Source organism: Macrobrachium nipponense, chromosome 43, assembly GCF_015104395.2.
Source record: "Macrobrachium nipponense isolate FS-2020 chromosome 43, ASM1510439v2, whole genome shotgun sequence".
NCBI classification, from domain to species: Eukaryota; Metazoa; Arthropoda; class Malacostraca; order Decapoda; family Palaemonidae; genus Macrobrachium; species Macrobrachium nipponense.
This window is the reverse complement of record NC_061104.1, coordinates 44,877,444-44,896,994: the sequence shown is the minus strand read 5'-3', so window position 1 is coordinate 44,896,994 and position 19,551 is coordinate 44,877,444. Positions and strand designations below refer to the sequence as shown.

General features: G+C 46.5%; 1 protein-coding gene across 1 annotated transcript in view; it reads left to right on the top strand.

Annotated features, from left to right (window-relative positions):
* Positions 1-1,295: 1,295 nt before the first annotated feature.
* Positions 1,296-19,551, top strand: part of LOC135213706 (uncharacterized) — a gene marked incomplete in the record, with an annotated part of 78,337 nt that continues 60,081 nt past the window's right edge. Inside the window, 1 exon segment of the mRNA XM_064247814.1 lies at positions 1,296-1,392.

Here is a 19,551-nt window from a genome sequence, read left to right as displayed (position 1 = left end):
CTTTTTCACTCCATATTTAATTGGTGAAACAACGATATAACTACATCTTTAAGCATACCATTCAAAATATTGAAGTTTCATCAACATAATGGGATATATGAAAGTGCCATACGAACTAAAATGAGTATGAGGTCTTCGTTAAATATGTTTTTAAGGCAGTTTTTAAATCCAATACGGTGTCTACTCACATCCAGTCCCTTTCATCTCCAGCATCAAGACCACGTCCTTCTCGGCCTTCCCAGCGCTCATTTGAACAATGGTAGCATATATATATGTAACGTTTATTGATATTACTCAAGATTGCAGTTGTAATCAGCACAATAATGATGATAAGAAGGCTTGAGACTTTCTTTTTGTCTGCTGGGGGTGGTGCCATTCTCATCTAACACCATTCCATACTAGAAAGTTTAACTTAGGTAAAGCGGTTTATGTTTATGAAACATAAAAGTACCTATATGTATTTTTGTTGTGACAGGTAGATTTGGTCTGCCATAGCTGTCCCTATTTTGTCATCTTGACTGAAAAACTTGAAATACTAAAATTGTGCAAAGAAGTTGAGAATGTTTACAAAAGTAATTAAATGTCTGTTCTACCTTTGGGTATTAAGGCATTGCAGTGTATATTTGTTGTTAGTGTTTATGCATTTCTTTGTATGTAATTAGTTGCAGTGATTGAAATAATTGAATTAATAGTGGTTTTACTTTTCAGTTTTCCTCCCCTCTACTCAGTTACTGCTAAATAAGAAAGAATTTGGTAATAAACATACAGAAGAGTTTGAGCTGAGGCGCCTTTTAGTTCAGAAAGTTTGACTAAGGCTGCATACCTTCGTCAGAAACAAGATGAAAAACAAGAAGAATCTGAAAAGTAATCAAGAAAGAGTCTGAACAATATGGAAAATTACTTTACCATCTTTGAAGATTTCCACTTTGTTCACAGAGTATACCATGCAGCAGACAAAGATAGTGAAAACACCAGATTTTTTCTACTCATTTCATTATACATCAAGAGTTAAATACTGGCTGATGAGAGTTTTTGTACACCATATGGCATTGTTATGTTTTTCACAGTTGCTTATTCCATTTATTGCCCATATGGTTCACATATATCCTGGACATATGTGCTATGTAAAGACCAAAACTGATCATGTTGAGGTCTTGCTCCAAGTAGTGATTGGTATAACTGAATGGATAGTGTGTAGTTTTATGGACTTGTACAGGTGTAAATAAAGGATAAACTAAACTAACAACACATTTCCCCAAGATGAGTGCCAGTAGGGGAACTAGTGGTCGTCTCTCACGGAAAAAGAAAAAATGAAGACAGTTCACAGTCTCAGTTGGCCACTGCATTGCACGATATTACGGATGATTTTGAAGATATATCAACAGTGTTCAGGTAACTTAATTTCTTAATTATTCGTTGAGTTAAAGTGGAGTATTGATGGCTAATAATACAACCTTTTCTGGTCTTTGAATTGTTAAAGTAGTAATGTGATGGATGTACAGTGGTCCCCCCGTATTCGCGGGGGATGCGTACCAGACCCCCCCTGTGAATAGTTAGAACCCGCGAATGTTTGGAACCCCTATAAAAATGCTAAAAACAGCCCATTTTGTTAGTTAAAACTCAAGAAATACCCACTAAAAATTTTCCTACATGGTTTTTTTAATAGTTTTATCACAAAAAGTGCATTTTATGATGAAATTCATCAAAAAAACCAGGAATTTGTGGATATTTATCATAGAAAAATACCACGAATGCACAAATTTTCCGCGAATAATGCAGGGAAACGTTCCCGAGAGAAATCCTCGAATGTGTGAGTCCGCGAATCTGGAGAACGCGAATATGGGGGGTCCACTGTAGTGGTTCAAGCACAGTAGCTACAAATTTAGTGCATTTTTTATGTTACGACAATTTGCCGATCTTCCCATTTCTTATGTTTCCTCTTTCTTATTAGTCTTTCCCTGAGATGCCCTTATAAAATTGCTTGTAAGAGCACAGTTCATGATCATAATTTTGTGATTCTTTTTACCTATAATGAGTTTTCATTATTTTGGTGGGTAGTGTGTTATGATTAAGGGTGTTTGTTTTGAAAATTTGTACCATAGAGAAAACTCTACTATTGCACTGTTCACAATTAGAAAAAAGCCTTTGTTGCATTAGTTATTTCTTCACACACAGTTTGCAGAAGTTATATGTATATTTCTTTTAGTGTATTGCATCTTGTGAGTTGTTAGTATAAACAAGTTTTTATGCTATGAACTGTCACAGGGTTTCTGGTTAGTCAAATCAATACCTGTAAAAGATATAATTATACCTTGAGAAAAATAATCTATCCACATCACAGCTGCGAGTGCTACTTCATATGACTGTCAGTAGAGGATGTTGTAGAGACTACTCTGCTGGTACTCATGAATAGGGGAACAGTTTTATTTAACCATAAACCTTTATACTTTTAATATAATCTCTTTTAGTCACAAAGAATGTGGTACCTGCATGTAACAAATATATACTACTGCAGTAGAGAAATCTCTTTAGTTTTGCTAGAATTTCTACTGTAAAGAAAACCATCTAGTCATTCTGGAGTGGTTCACATAACAAGAGTTTCTCCAACTGTTTTCATTTTTCCTCCTTTACATCACTGGATTAAGTCTGTTGTGTGATTTGATTTGGCAGAGTCACCACAAGTGCTGGATAGTGGTTAGCTGAGATAAAGTCACAAGGTCTGGGTCATTGATTTTGTTTATCAAAAGTGCTATCAGTGACAAGAAAGTGTGCTCACAATTTGATTATGAATTGGTAAGGGGTTACCATGTTTTTTTTTTTTAATGCTTTAGCTAGTAACACTTTTGTCATATTTTTTAGCATGCACTTATTTTTTATTTTTTATTTGCAATCCATTCATATTGTTTAACCATGGTAAAGGCATTAGTGCAGTTTTGTATTGTCTAGGTTAAGAAGAGATTCTACCAGATAAAGTGGTTTGAGATAATACCACTTGTGTAATGAATCATTAACCTCTTCATTACCGAAAGTTTGTTTGGAGGTAGGTGGGTACCACCATTCAAGTCTACTACACCGCACCGGGTGCATAAAGGTGGTATGCGTAGTACCACCAAAACTCCTCTTTTCAGATAGGGACTTCCAATCATTCTGTAATTTCGGTTTGAAGAGTTTGGAGCAAAATAAACAGTATGACACGATGCCAGACGTATGATGAACCCAAAAAATATTATTATTGCTTATAGTAGTGTGTAGGTGACAGATGAACTGCGTCTCAACAAAACAAAAAAAATCACAAAACCAGACAAGCGTAAACATGTAATAACTTCTACCCAAGTATAAAACCAGTTGTATCATCATTTACTGTATTTATTTATTTATTTCACATTACATTTTTACAAATAAAAAGATATGAACACCAGATAAATGAAGGTAGAAATAAAGCCTTATAGTAACTTTATATATATAAAAAAACCAAACCAGAGAAAAAGCGATTTTTTCTGAGGACAAGAAACTTGAAAAATTAGTTAGATACCCCTGATGCCCCTAAAGTTGTTTTCTGTGATGAAACTAATCTTAGAAAACGTAGAAAATGACATTGACCAATTTTTGAAAGATATACTATAAAAATTGCGATTTCCATATTATTGGCGGGGCTTTCGCTTTAGTTTTTGCTCTTTTTTTTTTTATTACGTGCTTATTTACGGTTCTATTTTGATAATACTTTATGTGCATGTTCCAGGTGCGATATACCAACATTCTGTAAGACCGAATTTCTATTCAAGACTGTAGTTTCTCACGACCACCAGTGTCCCTTGTACAAGGGCACACCTGAGTTTCACATTTGTTCCGACACGGCATACAAACCTTCGGTCCTTTTACAATAGGAAGGTACTAGCGGCAGCTGGATAGGTCGTAAGCTTTCGAACAAGGGGTTCGGTAGTTAACTGCTTGTCCGACAGGCGCGCGCGCGCGACTGGGAGGTAAACAAATTACTTTTGCTTTCGGCCTGCTGGCGTGTGGACGTGTATCATCGCTCTCTGCCCGCTTCATCGTCGTTTGCTTTCGCATGATTGTGTTTTTCTTTTTCTATGTATCTAGTGAAACTGAATTGTAAGTACAATCATTTCATTGAATTCAATTGTGAATTAAAGGATCTTGGTTCACAACGCCCTCCGATTACCCGAGTGCCGGGACTGAAGGGCGTAATTGCGGGAATTCATTTTCCCAGAATGATCCTCGTATTGTGTAGGCTCGGTGCCGAGGGCGGGAGCGCTCGCTCCGAGCGTATATTGGGTTGGAAATGTGTAGATGAAAATCGTAAGTAAGTGCTCTTTTCATTTATATTTTTTTTGACCTGTATGCCCGTTGCCGAACGAATGCGCTCGGCACGGAAACTTATTCAGTATGAAAGTGGAATCGCAAGTACAGTATTCTTTTTCATTTTCATATATTATTTTTTATTGTAGCAATACTCATTTTGGATCAGTTTCCGAGCTTACCCGGAGATTGATCCTTCCCCCTTTTTATTTTGAATGAAGTGAAATCGCAAGTGCAGTTCTTTTTCATTTTCATTTTTTTATTGAGATTGCATTGTTGACTGGGATCAATGTTCCGCTATTCACGGGAATTGATCCTTCCCCTTTTTATTTGTATGAAGTGAAATCGCAAGCGCAGTAGTCTTTTCATTTTCATATATTTGTTGATTTGCATCAATTCATTATGGATCAAGGTTTCCAGAAACCTTGATCCATAAAAGGTAAGGAATGAAACCTTTCACCTTGCGCTCGGTACCGAGGGCGCAAATGCGCTCGATCCGAGCCCTTATTCATTGTGAAGTGAATCGTTTTGCAAGATGCATTTTCATTTTGTTCCTTATTATTGATTGCATCAATATTATTTGGTTCAAGTTCCGCTCAGTCAGGGAATTGATCCTTATGCCTTGTATTCGTGCCGATGGCACGATTGCTCTAGGGCTCTTATTTTGTTGTTGGGTACATGGGTACTGTGCGGGGGTGGGGAACGAGACCCCCCCCCGCTCAGTTCCCACATATGGCTCTTCCCCTTGGGGGGGGGGGAGGTTATCGGCGTTCTTCTCCTCGCCCGATCCGTCGAGCGCGGGGGAGGGCGCTCGGTGCCCGATGTACAATTGTATTAGGGGTCTTCCACTCGTTCGGGAGGGATCAAACCCCCGCACGAGGGGATTTCCCCCCCATTAATCGCTACTACTATTATTTCCGCAGGTGCTACTGCCACGAGCGTGGACCTTGGTGAGGTATGGGCGTCCTTCCAATTGCAGAGCGTGCTGGTGTCCAGGGGCTGCGGTTCTATGTCTGGGCCTACTGCGGTCACCTATGCAGTGGTGACCACGCAACCAGGTGACGACGTCCCTCCTCACCTGGTGTACTCGCCTCACGTGGTAACAGTCTTGCCTACAGCCGCTGTGAAGTGCCGTTCGCCGTACCGAGAGGGGGGCGTGCCGCCGCCGCTCGTGGTTGCCGCGCTGCAGCGACCACACTTCCGCTGCCCTAGAACTCGCCCTGGACCTGCCCGCCGGTACCAGGATGTTGCTGGCTGCTGCTCCACTTCCTTGGTTTCCGGTGGCTGCCTGCCGTACCTGCCGATTCTGGGCTGACTGTCCATGCAGTTGCTGCGCTGGCTGTCCCTGCCGTTGCTGCGCTGGCTGTTCCTGCCGTTGCTGCGCTGGCTGTCCCTACCGATGATGTGCTGGCCGTGCCTGCTGTTCCTGAGATGCCCATACCTGCTGATGTCGTCCCTGTTCGTGGTGGTACTACCCCAGACTTTGGTCTGTCTGTACAGGTGCGTCCGGGCCCTGTGGCTTCGGCTACAGCAGCCCCGGCTCCGCCCTGGATAGCAGATCTTACGTCTGTCCTGAGGAAGCTGACGAAGAAGAGGAGGAAGGTGTCGTGGTCGTCGTCTTCATCTTCTTCATCGTCGTTCGGCCGCCGCCTCTTCCCCTTCGACTTCTAAGGCTTTACAGCCGAGGAAGAAGAAGGTCGCCTCCTCCCTCCTAAGAAGCTTCCTCGGGAGCTTCCTCGGGACCCGTATCCCACCTCGGGGGTGGGACGGGAAGGGTTTCCCGTTCCGCTGGTCCTCCTGCTCCTTCGGGAGCGGGGCCCGTCTCTTCTTCCGCAAGGAAGAAGACTACGGGGACCAGAGGGGTACCGGCTAACACCGGTACTTCCTCGCCTGGTGTCAGTGGTTCTGCCACTGCATCAGGGTCCGTCTCGGCCTCTCGTTCGCGGGAGGTACCGAGTGTACGGTCGCCTACCAGCGACCGTGCAGCCAGGAACCAGACCTCTGAGTCCGCTCAGCGTCAGGTTCACGGCACGGGAGGAAGACTGGTGACAGCCGCTCATGCGCTCTCACCAGACCAGCTCTCACTCTCGCGGTGAACAGCTGGCTACCCGGGGACGTGACGGTCCACGACCGACCACGGGCTGAGGCTGGGAAGAGGTCCTCCCGTTCGCCGGTGCCAGCCACGGCTGGAACCAGCGACGTGACGTGCCGTGAGGACAAGCACCGGTCTCACTGCGACAGTGGAGCCTGCAGGTCGCCTGACCGTCGCTCTCACAGAGAGCGATCGGATACGGCAACCAGCACCAGCTCTTCTGACACTCGAGATCGGGGCCGCTGTGCTCAGTCCAGCCGTTCTCCACAGCGAGACGGTTCGACCAGGCCTGCAGCTCGATCGTCACCGCGGTTTGACGATCGCCTGCAGCCCTCCAAGCCTGCTGGTTCTGCCAGCGAGCGACGAGGGAGCGTCAGGTCTGCCTCTCCCGTACCTTCAACCTCCTCGGGTTACACCGGGAGGAGCGAGGTACTGAGGAGTGATCGTGAGGGGTGCGCCCCTCATGATCCCACCACGACGCCCTACGTGCCAGGCACGGTTCTTGGACCGGCCAGGACGTATGCGCAAGTGGAGGGGGAAGACCGAGAGGGCTGTCGCTGTTCCCCCTTCTTAGGAGGAAGATTCTCGGAATATGCTCTTGTTCGAAGGGCTTAACGGTCCCACTCTGCAAGATGCTGTGACTTCCGAGATCCAGAGGAACTTTGCCGAGGTTACGGCGCTGATTCGTCAGCACAATGACCTCGGGGAAGGATCGCCGCTCCCACCAGCAGAGCCACGTCTCGGCTCGAGTCGTTTTGGGGCCCGAGAGGGAATCCAAATCGACGGTGGGTCTGCCGCGATCGGAGCTTGCCGACTGGGTTGAGCCAGGTAGTCTCTCGTCTCCGGACAAGAAGGCTCTCTCGGTTCTGGACGGTCGAACAAGCTCCTTCACCTCCCTACTCCTACTGCGACAGAGGCGTTTTTCTCCGTGTCTTCGGACATCGTATTTATATCCCTTCGGTCCTCCTGAGGTTTCGACCTCGACGAGGACTGGAATGAGTCGGAGCGGTATCGGCTCTCTCCTGTCAGGTCTCGATCAGCCCCAACCAGACGACGCTCACAGTGGAAGGACGGCATTCCCCCTCACCTGCTGCCGGAAGTGGGGGGGTGCCTGGCCAGCCATTGGGACCCGGTCCAACAGCAGGCGTACGTTCCAGGGGCATCGAAGGACGTAGCATTGAGACAGGAGATCAAGACCATGCTGAGCAAGAGAACTGTAGAAAATCGGTACGGATCAGTCACCGGCTTTACAGCCGACTCTTCCTGGTGGAAAAGTCTAAACGACAGGACTGGCGCCCAGTGATAGTGATCGAAATCTCTCCCCCGAACCGGTTGGTTCGCCAGACCCAGTTCACGATGGAGACGGCACGCTCAGTGCTCGACTCTATCAGGGAGAACGATTTCATGCTTTCAGTGGACTTGAAGGATGCGTATCTACAAATACCCATTCATCAGTCCTTCGGAAAGTACCTCCGCTTCATCCTCGACGGGACGGTGTACCAGCTCAGGCCACGTTGCTTCGGTCTCTCAACCGCCCCACAGGTGTTCACGCAAGTGTTCACTCTGGTGTCTGCTTGGGGCCATTCGCACGGGATATGTCTGATGGGGTATCTCGACGATTGGTTAGTCCTGGCGAGCTACCGCTCGCAGTTGCTACAGGACAGGGATCGACTGCTCGAGTTCTGTCGCGATCTGGGATCGTTCTGAACTTCGAAAAGTCCGATCTCGAGCACAAGCAGAGGATGAAGTACCTGGGTATGCTGATCGACACGGTAGCAGATTCAGGGATCAGCCAACCAGTTTTCCTGGTCTCGGCGAGGAACAGGTAGCTCAGCAATGGCAAGTCGTGATCGGGACACCTGTCGTCACTTCGGGAAGCCAGTCCCTAACGGGCGTCTTCACCTGCGGTCTCTTCAGGGAGACCAAAGGAGAGTTGGTCACAGGCGACGGATCCCCCAAGCCTTCCATGGTCACTGACACAGGAGGTGAGGCAGGACCTAGCCAGGTGACTGGACGACAGGAACCCCTTAAGAGGAGTGCCTCCGCGCACTCTCCCCCCGGACATGCAGCTGCTCTCAGACGCATCGACCGAGGGATGGGGTGCACACCTGGAAGAGTTGCGGACTTCAGGAGTGTGGTACGAGAACGACAAGCACCTTCACATCAATGTACTGGAACTAAAGGCAGCGTTTCCTTGCTCTCCAAGAGTTCCAGGACCGCTTGATGGGACACTCAGTGGTGTTGATGTACGACAACACCACGGTGGTGGCTTACGTCAACAAACAGGGGGGGCCTAGTGTCTCTCCCGTTGTATCAGTTGACTCGGCAGGTGCACGAGTGGACCGAGGCACACTCAATAGAGCTGTCGGCACGCTACATTCCAGGGAAGGAATGTAGTAGCAGACACGCTCAGCCGTCGGGATCAGGTGATAAGGACCGAATGGTCTCTACACCAGGACGTGGCGGAAAGGCTCTTCGACCTGTGGGGGCGACCAGTCGAGGATCTGTTCGCCATCCGGCACATCAGGAAGCTCCAGGTGTTCTTCTCGGCCTGTGGGGCCGGATCCATGGCAGCTGCAGAGACGCTCTTCAACACCCGTGGGACAACCTCTTCGCCTATGCCTTTCCCCCGTTCAGCCTGATTCGCAAGGTGATCCAGTCGAGCACTGGTCATCCCGAATCTCAGGATGATCCTGATGGGCCTTTACCCAAAAAAAAAAATGGCCCAACAGGCCATTTGGTATCCTGACCTGCTGGCTCTTCTCGCAAGAGAACCGAGAGATTATTCCCCATTGGCACAACCTTCTCGGCCAGCCACACGTCGAGCGGTACCACCGAGCAGTCCAGTCCCTACGTCTTCACGGCTGGCTGTTATCCACCTTCTCTTGCGAACGAGAAGCTTTTTTCGTAGCGCAGCAACAAGAGATGCTGGAACGTCCGTCAGTCCTCTGCAGCTGTGTACCAGGGGAGTCGGCCGTCTTCGGTGGTTGGTGTCGTAGACGGGGCTATCTCTTTCTCAGAGCCACTCTTCAGCAGGTAGCGGATTTCCTCGTTTTTTCTTCGCCGAGGAAGCTCCTCTAAGTTCCCACAGTCAAAGGATACAGAGCCGCCTTGTCGCTCCTCCTGAAACTGACGGGATTGGACATCTCGAACTCGTTCGAGATCTCCTTGCTTAGGAGCAGCTTCCAAAGGTCTTGCCAACCCAGGGAACTCAAATGACCTCGTCTTGCTGGACTGGCATCGGCGAAGAGAGTACGGGAAGTCATGCAGATAATGATGTGGATGAGATGCTGCTTTGTCCTGGGAGGACGCTACGGCGCTATCTGAAGAGAACTCGACACCTCGGGCCTGAGTGTCGACTGCTCTTCGTTAGCAATCGGGGTCAACAAGAAAGAGTATCAAGAACACTCTTTCGTCCTGGCTGCGTGAGGTCTCAGGAGGGCGTATGAGGCTGATGGTAGTGACGACATCCGTACGTCCCGTCCGAGAACTCACGAAGTCAGAAGTATTGGCCCTCGTTGGCGTTTCGTAAGAACTTCTCCGTGGCGCAGGTATGGAAGGCAGGGGTCTGGTACAACCAGACCACCGGCAACTTCCTTATACCTCTTGGATATTGCCCATAGGTCCGTGGATCGGTTTTCCTTAGGACCCGTGGTGGCTGCTCAACACGTCGTCTAGCTTAACCCAGACCCGCTAGCAGGCTGAACAGCATCGAGTCCTGGTGTACTGTATGAATAGATAGTGATGAGAAAGTGACTGGCTTCTCTTTCTATCTTTTTCTTCCCCTCTACCTGTGGGTAGAGGGATACGGTCATCACCCTGCTGGATAAGGACGAGATGCCGGTGAGCTATATGACAGAGCCCCATCCTATCCCTTTCACGAGGGATGGGAGCAGAATATCCACCCACCTTCTTCTACAAGGGGGGGAAGTGGATGCCTACAAGAGTCAAAACCATGACTTTAACTTTGCTCCATGTACAGGAACAAGTTCTTACATTGCTGGTACGAAGAGATACGCTTGCCTCTCTCTTAGTACTCGGTCCAGAGGTCTGACCATTGACCTGCGGTGCACACCCCGATCAATCGGACAGAGGCTTGGATGCCCTCCCTCGCTCTTACGACCAGGGAGGCTTCCAAGGTTGGGCGAACACCAGTCTGTTCACAAAAGACTCAGATTCCACCCACCCAAGAAGTGAGTCTTCCTATTGTAAAAGGACCGAAGGTTTGTATGCCGTGTCGGAACAAATGACAATTTGTCTAAAATTGCATTTTTCCTAACTATACAAACCTGAGGTCCTTTTACACATAGCCCCACCTCATGCCACCCCTCACTCTGCAGTTTTTGCTTGGGCCAAAAGCAAAAGTGATTTGTTTACCTCCCAGTCGCGCGCGCGCGCCTGTCGGACAAGCCAGTTAACTACCGAACCCCTTGTTCGAAAGCTTACGACCTATCCAGCTGCCGCTAGTACCTTCCTATTGTAAAAGGACCTCAGGTTTGTATAGTTAGGAAAAATGCAATTTTAGACAAATTGTCATTTTTTTTCATAAAATCATTTATTTTCCCTGTAGGATGATAAAACTAACAGAGAATATGCGTTATTATAGTGCTAATAATACCTGATAATTTCATTAGCCTGTCTTGATTAGTGTATTTTTGGCAAATATTTTTACGATCGGCACCCCTCCAAACTTGAGTCACTACCGAGAGATTCAGTTCGGCAGCAAACGCAATGTTTACATTCTGCTCACCCACCCGGTAAAGAAGGGGTTAAGTTGAGAAACAGCCAATAAAGCTTAGCATATTCTGATATTTAGGCCCAGACATTATGTTCCACAAGAAGCCTAAGTTATTTGATACTATCTACCTCAGTGATACCCTAGTTTTTTGGTTGGATTATGCTTAGTCTATAACATAATTTTCAACCAAAAAAATCTGCATCAAACAATTATATGCTATATAAGGTCTTAGGGTCATGTTTCAATGACGACTGTTGATCGCCACATGTGTCATTTTTTCCTAATTTATTTTCTGTTAATTTTTTCATTCTTATGTATGGAACTGCCATAAGTGTCAGAAATAACTGAAAAAGGGAACATGAATAATTATTGGAAGCCCAGTGAAAAGTCCGAGGAAGTGTGCTAGAACTTTGTTTAAGCTTCCTTGTTCTGGACATGCTCAGTCAATTTTGCAGCAGATTAATGCTTTGATCTCAGGTCAGGATGGCTCCCTGTGCTCTAATAGGTCTTCTTAGCTTCTCCCCCCTCCTCTCATGCCGCATAGGAAATGTTATTCTATTAATGTAGTTCAACTGATGCCTTGTTACGTTAATTCGGACGTGATCCGTCTAAAGCCTGGCTTGACCCTGGATCAGGTAAGGGCTGAGGGCCCTTCGTTGACTTCTCAAGAGGCCTCTACTATGGAGTCTGCTGTTTCTTTTATCTTCCAGACTGTGTCTTGGCTGGACTTATGGTCAGCTGTAATGGCCAGGATAGCGTTGTGTCAGTTTATCAGGTTGCTTCAGTCTGGTGCTAAGGCCATCTCTTACCTTGGCCATCTTAGTGCTAATTTGTGGGTCAACCTTCTCCTGGTTAGGAGGGACGCAGCCTCGTAGGTTTTATGATGAAAAATGCAATAAAAATGCAGTTTACATAGTTTTTAATACACCCAAGTAAGGTTTTCTTAGGATTTTTGACGATTTTCAATGACATTCCGGCTTACGACGCTTCTCAAGAACGAAATCGCCGTCATAAACCAGGGACTGCCTGTATGAACAAATGACAAATTTGTAATCATTTTGTATTTTTCCTAGCTAACAAATTGGGGCTCTTAATGCTAACTGCCCACCTCTAGCCACCCCTCTCATATCCTGGGTTGGAAGAAAGACTGATGTGTCACAAGGCTCCAAGCCCGGTCAGTGAACAGCCTCCACCTCATATACGCATTAGTTGCCAGATGCTTTAGATTTCTTGCTTTACAATCTTTGATTGTTTTTTAACTGGTTTCTGTATGTGTTGGTAAACTCCTTAACCTTAAGTGGAGGGGCAAGGACACAACTTAAATGCAGGTTCTAAATGTCTATTGTAGAAATATATACAAGATCCAGGGGACAAACAGCAGCCAGCTTAACAAAGAGACAGACGAGACGAGACTGCCTCACGAGGGCAATAATTACAATGTTGCCAATACTTAAATGTTGCCATATCATATTACTGGACTTAACATGGGATACTCTAATGGCGTGCAACATGTGAAATAATGTTTGAACATAATAATAACATAATAATACTGGTACATGTGAAATGCGTCTTTTTCATGTGCCTACGCCTCCCTCCCCCTCACGCTTGTAGTGCATTCTCGAGCGGACTCCTTTTCCATGAGTCTTTGGGAACGACGTGGGTTTACTGGAGGAATACTGACTAAGGACTCTCTTTCTAGGTCCTGGCTAGGGGCCACAGGGACAGGGAGAAAGGGGTCACTATTAGTGGGTGGCACCAGGCGAAGAAAACGACGATTACGCCACCACACACAACCACTAGGGAGACGAATTTGATAGTCTCTTGACCTTCCATGACCCATGACAGTGCCAACTTTGTCCCAACGATGAGAGGTCGGGTCTTGAATCCGAACTTGCTGTCCGACACTCAACGTGGGTAAGGGGTGGGCATGCTTGTCGTACTTGGTCTTTACCTGCTTGTAACGAGCGGCAGCACGCGGTCACAATCTTCGGTCTTGACCTGCCACTCCTTGAGAATGCTTGAGGGTGGGCAGGGATACATGACCTGAGAGGACAGCCATACAGGATCTGGGCAGGAGAGCGTCCAGTAAAGTTAGGAGTATTTCTGAGCTCCAATAAGCCTCGGTCAAATGCTTCACAATCAATGTTGCCAGATGGGGCTGTTTTGAGGATGAGGTGCTTGATCGACTTCACAGTGGCTTCAGCGTGACCATTCGATTGTGGGTAGTGGGGTGAGGTTACCATGTGTCGAACTCCCCATCGCTTCATAAAATCCTTGTACTCTGCGCTGGTGAATTGGGGGCCTCCATCTGTCCTTAGGCGAAGGGGGACACCAACTTCACGGAAATAGCGGCAGAAGATCCTGATAGTATTGGAAGCGGTAGTATCGCCTTGGCAGGGTGCGACAACAGGCCATCCTGACAGGCGATCGACGACGACGAGGAAAGACTTCCCTGCAACAACAAAGAAGTCGGCTGAGACGGACTCAAAAGGTCTTGTCGGGTTGTCGTCATTCATTAGAGGTTCCTGCGGCTGAGATGGCTGCAATGTCTGACATGCCTCACAAGCTCTGACTGTGTTGGCAATATCAAGAGTCAATGCCAGGCCAGAAAACTGACTGCCTTGCTCTGCGCTTGGTTGCTTCCACACCTCTGTGGCTATCATGCAAGTGGGACAAGGTGCGACAACGGAGAGCGGCAGGAACTACAACCCTTGCTCCATACAGGACAAGGTCACCATCGGCATAGAGATCTTCACGTAGTTCCCAATAAGGAAGTAAGGAATTGTGAAGGTCATATCTGTTGCGAGAAAATCCTGATGTGACACAATCGAGTAGATGAGTATACGCAGGATCTGCTTTCGCTGCGGCACAAAGATCCTGAAGTATCCTGTCGGGATCCTGAGCTGGAGACTCGTCTGAAAGCGTAACGGCGTTCACAGCCATGACAGTTCGAAGATGAGCAGTGGAAGAAGCACCCGAGATCTCGTCCTCCTGTGTGGGGTGGCTGACTGGGGCGCAAGACAATGCATCTGGGATGCACAGCAACTTACCCACACACCACACAGCTGTAAAGATGTAGGGCGAGATTTTCTCCTTGAGGCGCTGGAGACAAGAGTTCTCGATGGCATCCAGCGTATAACTGTTCAGAATAGGTATGAGGGGCCGGTGATCCGTCATCAGATTAAAATTCTGTAGGCCTGCTAAATATAGCCTACATTTCGACATTGCCCAGATAACGGCTAGCATCTCAAGCTCGATGTTGGCATATCATGTCTCTGCGTCAGCGAGAAACCGAGAACCATACTGAACTAGACGCAGGTATCCATTACCATGGTCCTGCAGGAGGGCATATCCAATGCCGTGGAGGCGTGAAGCGTCCGTCTGAAGAACAACAGGTAGGTCTGGGTCAAAGAGGGCGAGAACTGGTGGACTGGTGAGAGCTAACTTGACAAGTTGAAATGCTTCATCGTGGTTGGGGGTCCAAACAAATGTTCTCTTGGGACTCATCAGGGAATGTAAAGGTTGGGCTGCAATGGAGATGTCAGGCGTGAACTCCGCTAACTGGTTGACCAATCCCATAAACGATCTGAGGTCTGTCAGGTTAGCAGGGGTTGGGAAATCCTTGATGGCACTGACTTTCTGCTTATCAGCTGAGATGCTGTCTCCTGAGAGACTGTACCCACAGAAATTCACAGAGGGTGCAGCGACCACAAATTTATCCTTGTTGAGTGTGATCCCAAACTTGTGGCACCGGGTGAGCACTTCGTGGATACGATGAAGGTGTGTAGCATAGTCTTCGTCGTGGAGGAGAAGGTCGTCTATGACCTTAACACAGTTTTGGACACCTTGAAGGGCCATATCACCTCGCAGGCAGAAGGCGTCTCCAGTAGCTGCGAAGCCCATCGGTCCTCTGCAATGTATGAACCGACCATATGGTGTAATAAAGGTGGTTAAGTGCTGATCTTCTTCTGCCAGTTCCATCTGCCAGTAACCATAGAGAGCATCAGCTGTGGTGAAATAACGAGCCTTCGGGCCTACACTGCGAATAGCGGCGTAGGGTGTGGGTGAAGGATGGGCTGGACGAGAAACCTGGCTATTCAACTTGGTCAGATCGACAGTGATTCGTACTCCTGTCCCATTCTTGGGAACGACGACGAGAGGGTGGCAACCAAACTGACGGGTCATCACCAGCAGGTTTGATTATCCCTTGGGCCACCATGGAGTCAAGCTCTTCTTTGACTTGGTCCTTAAAAGCGAATGGAATCTGTCTTGGGGTGTGGATGGCAAAAGGCACTGCAACCATCCTTAAGGTGGATTCTCATGGAGGACCAGCCATAGGCTTGAGAGGAGCTGTCTTCAACTCTTCTTTCGAGACCAACACATCTTGAAACTCTTGAAGAAAGTATTCCTTTGCTGCTGAAGGTGATGTGGTCGCTGAGATGGGTAGCTCCTTGACTCTGTTAACGTGTTTGACTTCTAAAATAGGTTTAGGGAAATCAGGAGATATTATGGCCAGTTCCTCACAATGGCCATAGGATAAAAGTGGAAATTCCACATTTTCATGCACTTGAATCCTGGCGAGACAGGATCGCTTGCCTAGTGTAAGGGTAGCTTGTAATATACCCAGAGCAGGTGACATTGGAGATCCATCCACAGTGAACATCGCACTTTGCGGAGGCGTCTGCAAACAGCTCCTGGAGATACCCAATGTGTCAAGGTGCTGCTTTCCAATAACAGTGACATCGGCACCTGTGTCTGGTAACATGTCAATGCGAGACTTAACATCGCCAAATGACAAGAGGACACAGATAGGTTTGGGCGTCTTGGAAATGGTGCGAGGCGATCCTAGGCGACGACAGCTGATCCTTGAATCTTGCGATTTGTTGTTGACTGAAGAGGCACCACTATTGCTTGAAGATCTGTCCTGACTAAGATTCTTCTTATTCTCCCTACAACACTTATCGAATTGTCCAATGCGGTGACACAGACGGCACTGGACCTTGCTGGCAGGACACTTCATGGTCCTGGACCAATGACCAACGCGGTCGCAGCTTTTACAAGTACTGTTGGCCGCAGGGCATTTGTCTTGATCATGCTGACGAGCACAGTACTGGCACCAAGTTGCTGGGTTCGAGGGTTTCGGTGAAGGTGGATGCTTTCCGCTTGACTTCTTGCTTCTCTTGTAGGCCGAAACAGCACACAGCTGATTGGGTGGGGCACGTATGGCAGAAGTTGCAGTTTTAGCCGCCTCATACGACCGACAGGTGGTGATGAAATCTTGCAAAAAAGAATTGGCATCCAAGGCGATCAACTTCTGAACCAAGTCCGCGTCTCGAATGCCCATCAAGATAATCATTTTCAGCTGGGTCTCTTCACATGCAACGGCGGTACCTGGGCATAAATCAACTTCTTCCGCAAGGCGTCGAAGTTTCACATAGAAATCAGCGAAAGATTCTCCTTCCGATTGCTTGCAGCTAAGTAACTCTCTTCGGTGAAGTACTTCGTTCCTTAAACCCTTTATATGTGACTGTAAGGCGTCCAGGACTTCATCTACAGGCTTATCTGTAAAGGGAGATATTTGAAGTGTGTGTTCTAAAACACGCTGCATTTCCAGGGTTAAACACATCCTCATCTGGATCATTTGCTTTTCCCGTGGAAGCTTAGAAAGATCCACCATGACAGCATAGTCATCCCACTGACGTCTCCATTCCCTGAACATCTGGAATGTTGCATCTGCCTTCAGTGGGGGTGGCGTTTGCGCGGTTGCTTTCTGTGGTGGTGGAAGAGAGGGTTGACTGGAGTTCGAAACCACCTCTGTGCCAGGTGTAAGGGTACCTGAATGAGAATGGATGATTGGTGCAAGAGTTTGAATGAGGGCAGTAAACCTTGCATTCTCCTCTTCTCTTCTAAGATCATCTTCTCTAAGGCGAATTGCTTCTTGTTCCCTTCTTCTTTCTTCTTCACGTTGTCTGTCTTGTCTTCTTGTTTCATCTTCCCTTCTTCTTCTCTCATCCTCATACAAGCGAGATTCCTCTAAAAACTTAATCAAAGCGAGGAAATCTGTCCCAGTAGCTTGAGAGGTAGATGGGGGCTGGTAGTGGGGGCTTAAGAGTGGTGGGGAGGGAGAGACTGGATGCTCCAACACTCCCCCAACACTCAGAGTGTGAGCACCCACATTACTGAATTGCCACTCTTCTAAATGGTCTGCAGGCGTACCTTTCGAGTCCGTCATTATTGTCAGTGTGCAGTGCGTAAGAATAAAGTTCCAACAAAATTATTAAAATTATCCCAAAACGTCTGATACAAGAATAATAAATAAAATTCGTTGAAGCGTGAGTGTGTGCGTATGTGCGAGAAATATGTCAGCCAACAAGGGGACTATTGAGCGATAGTGTCTGCCTACGGCAGCTCACATCCAAGGCGAGGTTGCCAAGTTGACTGGATCAGACTCGGTCATCCCGTGACATGGCATGAGTGCGGGTGTGACAGTCGGTGCTCCGGCAAAGCCACAACAGAATAAATGCGTACTCAATAAAATAACATAACAAATCACTAGAGCACACAAAAAAGGCACTATAAAAGCACAATGCACTGCACAACACTTCACTGAGTACTTGAGGCACTACACTGCACATGACATAGAATAAATCAGCTGGGACACGAAAGCACATTTGAACTGAACATCCAATATGGCGACGACCGTCCGGTTCCCGATGTCCAAGTCTTGATAAACTTCGCACAATACGACACTTCCAAAGTTAACTGCGCCATGTATGTGTTGGTAAACTCCTTAACCTTAAGTGGAGGGGCAAGGACACAACTTAAATGTAGGTTCTAAATGTCTATTGTAGAAATATATACAAGATCCAGGGGACAAACAGCAGCCAGCTTAACAGACAGACAGACGAGACGAGACTGCCTCACGAGGGCAATAATTACAATGTTGCCAATACTTAAATGTTGCCATATCATATTACTGGACTTAACATGGGATACTCTAATGGCGCGCAACATGTGAAATAATGTTTGAACATAATAATACTGGTACATGTGAAATGCGTCTTTTTCATGTACCTACAGTTTCCAGCTGGTGCTAGATGATTATCATATTGTTAAGACCTCAGGTTTGTAAGCTATGAAAAATACAAATTGATCAAAAATTTGTCTTTTTGTAGAGGCTATTTCAAGAACAACTAAGGAATTGATTTTACCAAACCAGAGGGCACTTTGTTTTGTAATTGGTGCAAATTCAAGTAAGGATCACTCCTATCCTGGCTGAATTTCAACTGTACTTAAAAAAAAATGAGTTCAAAGAAGTTGCCACTGCATTAAAAGGATGTAGATTGACTCTGTCCCAGGTATTCAAAGGTGTAGGGACAAACTCGTAATCTTAACCTGAAATGTCTGTTGACAATTTGAAAGAAAATCCACATTCTGATTTTTCAAACTGTTGGCACTGAAGAGACTCACTGTAGTATTTATGAGCCCTTCCCATAGTCATCCTTGAAGGAATTGATCCTGGAGAATGCTTCTTGCCCACACTAGCCTAGTTTCCTTTTTCTAAAAAGTGCCATGGTGGGGCCAAAACACAGACAATTAATGCTCTCCCTGAGCCAACATCTGGGTTATTATTCAAGACTTAATTGTTCATCTGCATAACCAAGGATACTTGCCTTATACCATGTCATTTGTGAGGTATTACCTCAAAAGAACCAAATAGTTTAGAAAGAGTGGGGGGTAATTTAAAATAAATATGCTTCCACCTTGCAGTCTGAGGCATATGCTCCTATAGTCAAAGCCATTCCAACCTGTGGCTTTTAAGTCGAATGTGAGTATTAATACAGTTTTTATGGCTATGTGGACTTCCCATTGCAATTTTAACAAAATTGTGTGGAAGGGAATATTTAAGTCAAAGGGACTAGACTGTTGCACTATAGCCTAAGGAGGGGTTGGAGGATGGCGGGTGGGGAAGGCAAGCTTATTAAACTATCTTCTTGACTGTTAGGTATAGATTTTTTTAGGTAAAGTGAAAGTTCAAGGTTAATTACAAACTCTGATCTTACCAATGAGGCCTTTTCCAGTCATGATCCCTTAGACTCTAGACATCCATTGGATGTGCTTTGTTCAGTCAACAGCTGTGGTAATTCAGTACCTCCACATAAAAGTATTTTATACTTAAGAACATTGGACACCAAGGTGGTTCCACCTAAATAGCTATTCAGGCTGTCATCAAGTAATGGGGTTCTATATGAAAAAACAGGTGTTAAGAAACTTAATTGTTTGTGATAAGGCATGTGTTGTATCTTTTGTAATCATGCTTATGTTAGGTGGTATAATTCAGATTTTTTTTTAACACATACAAATTAGTATTTACTTTATTATTTTCTAAAATATTAACCTCCTG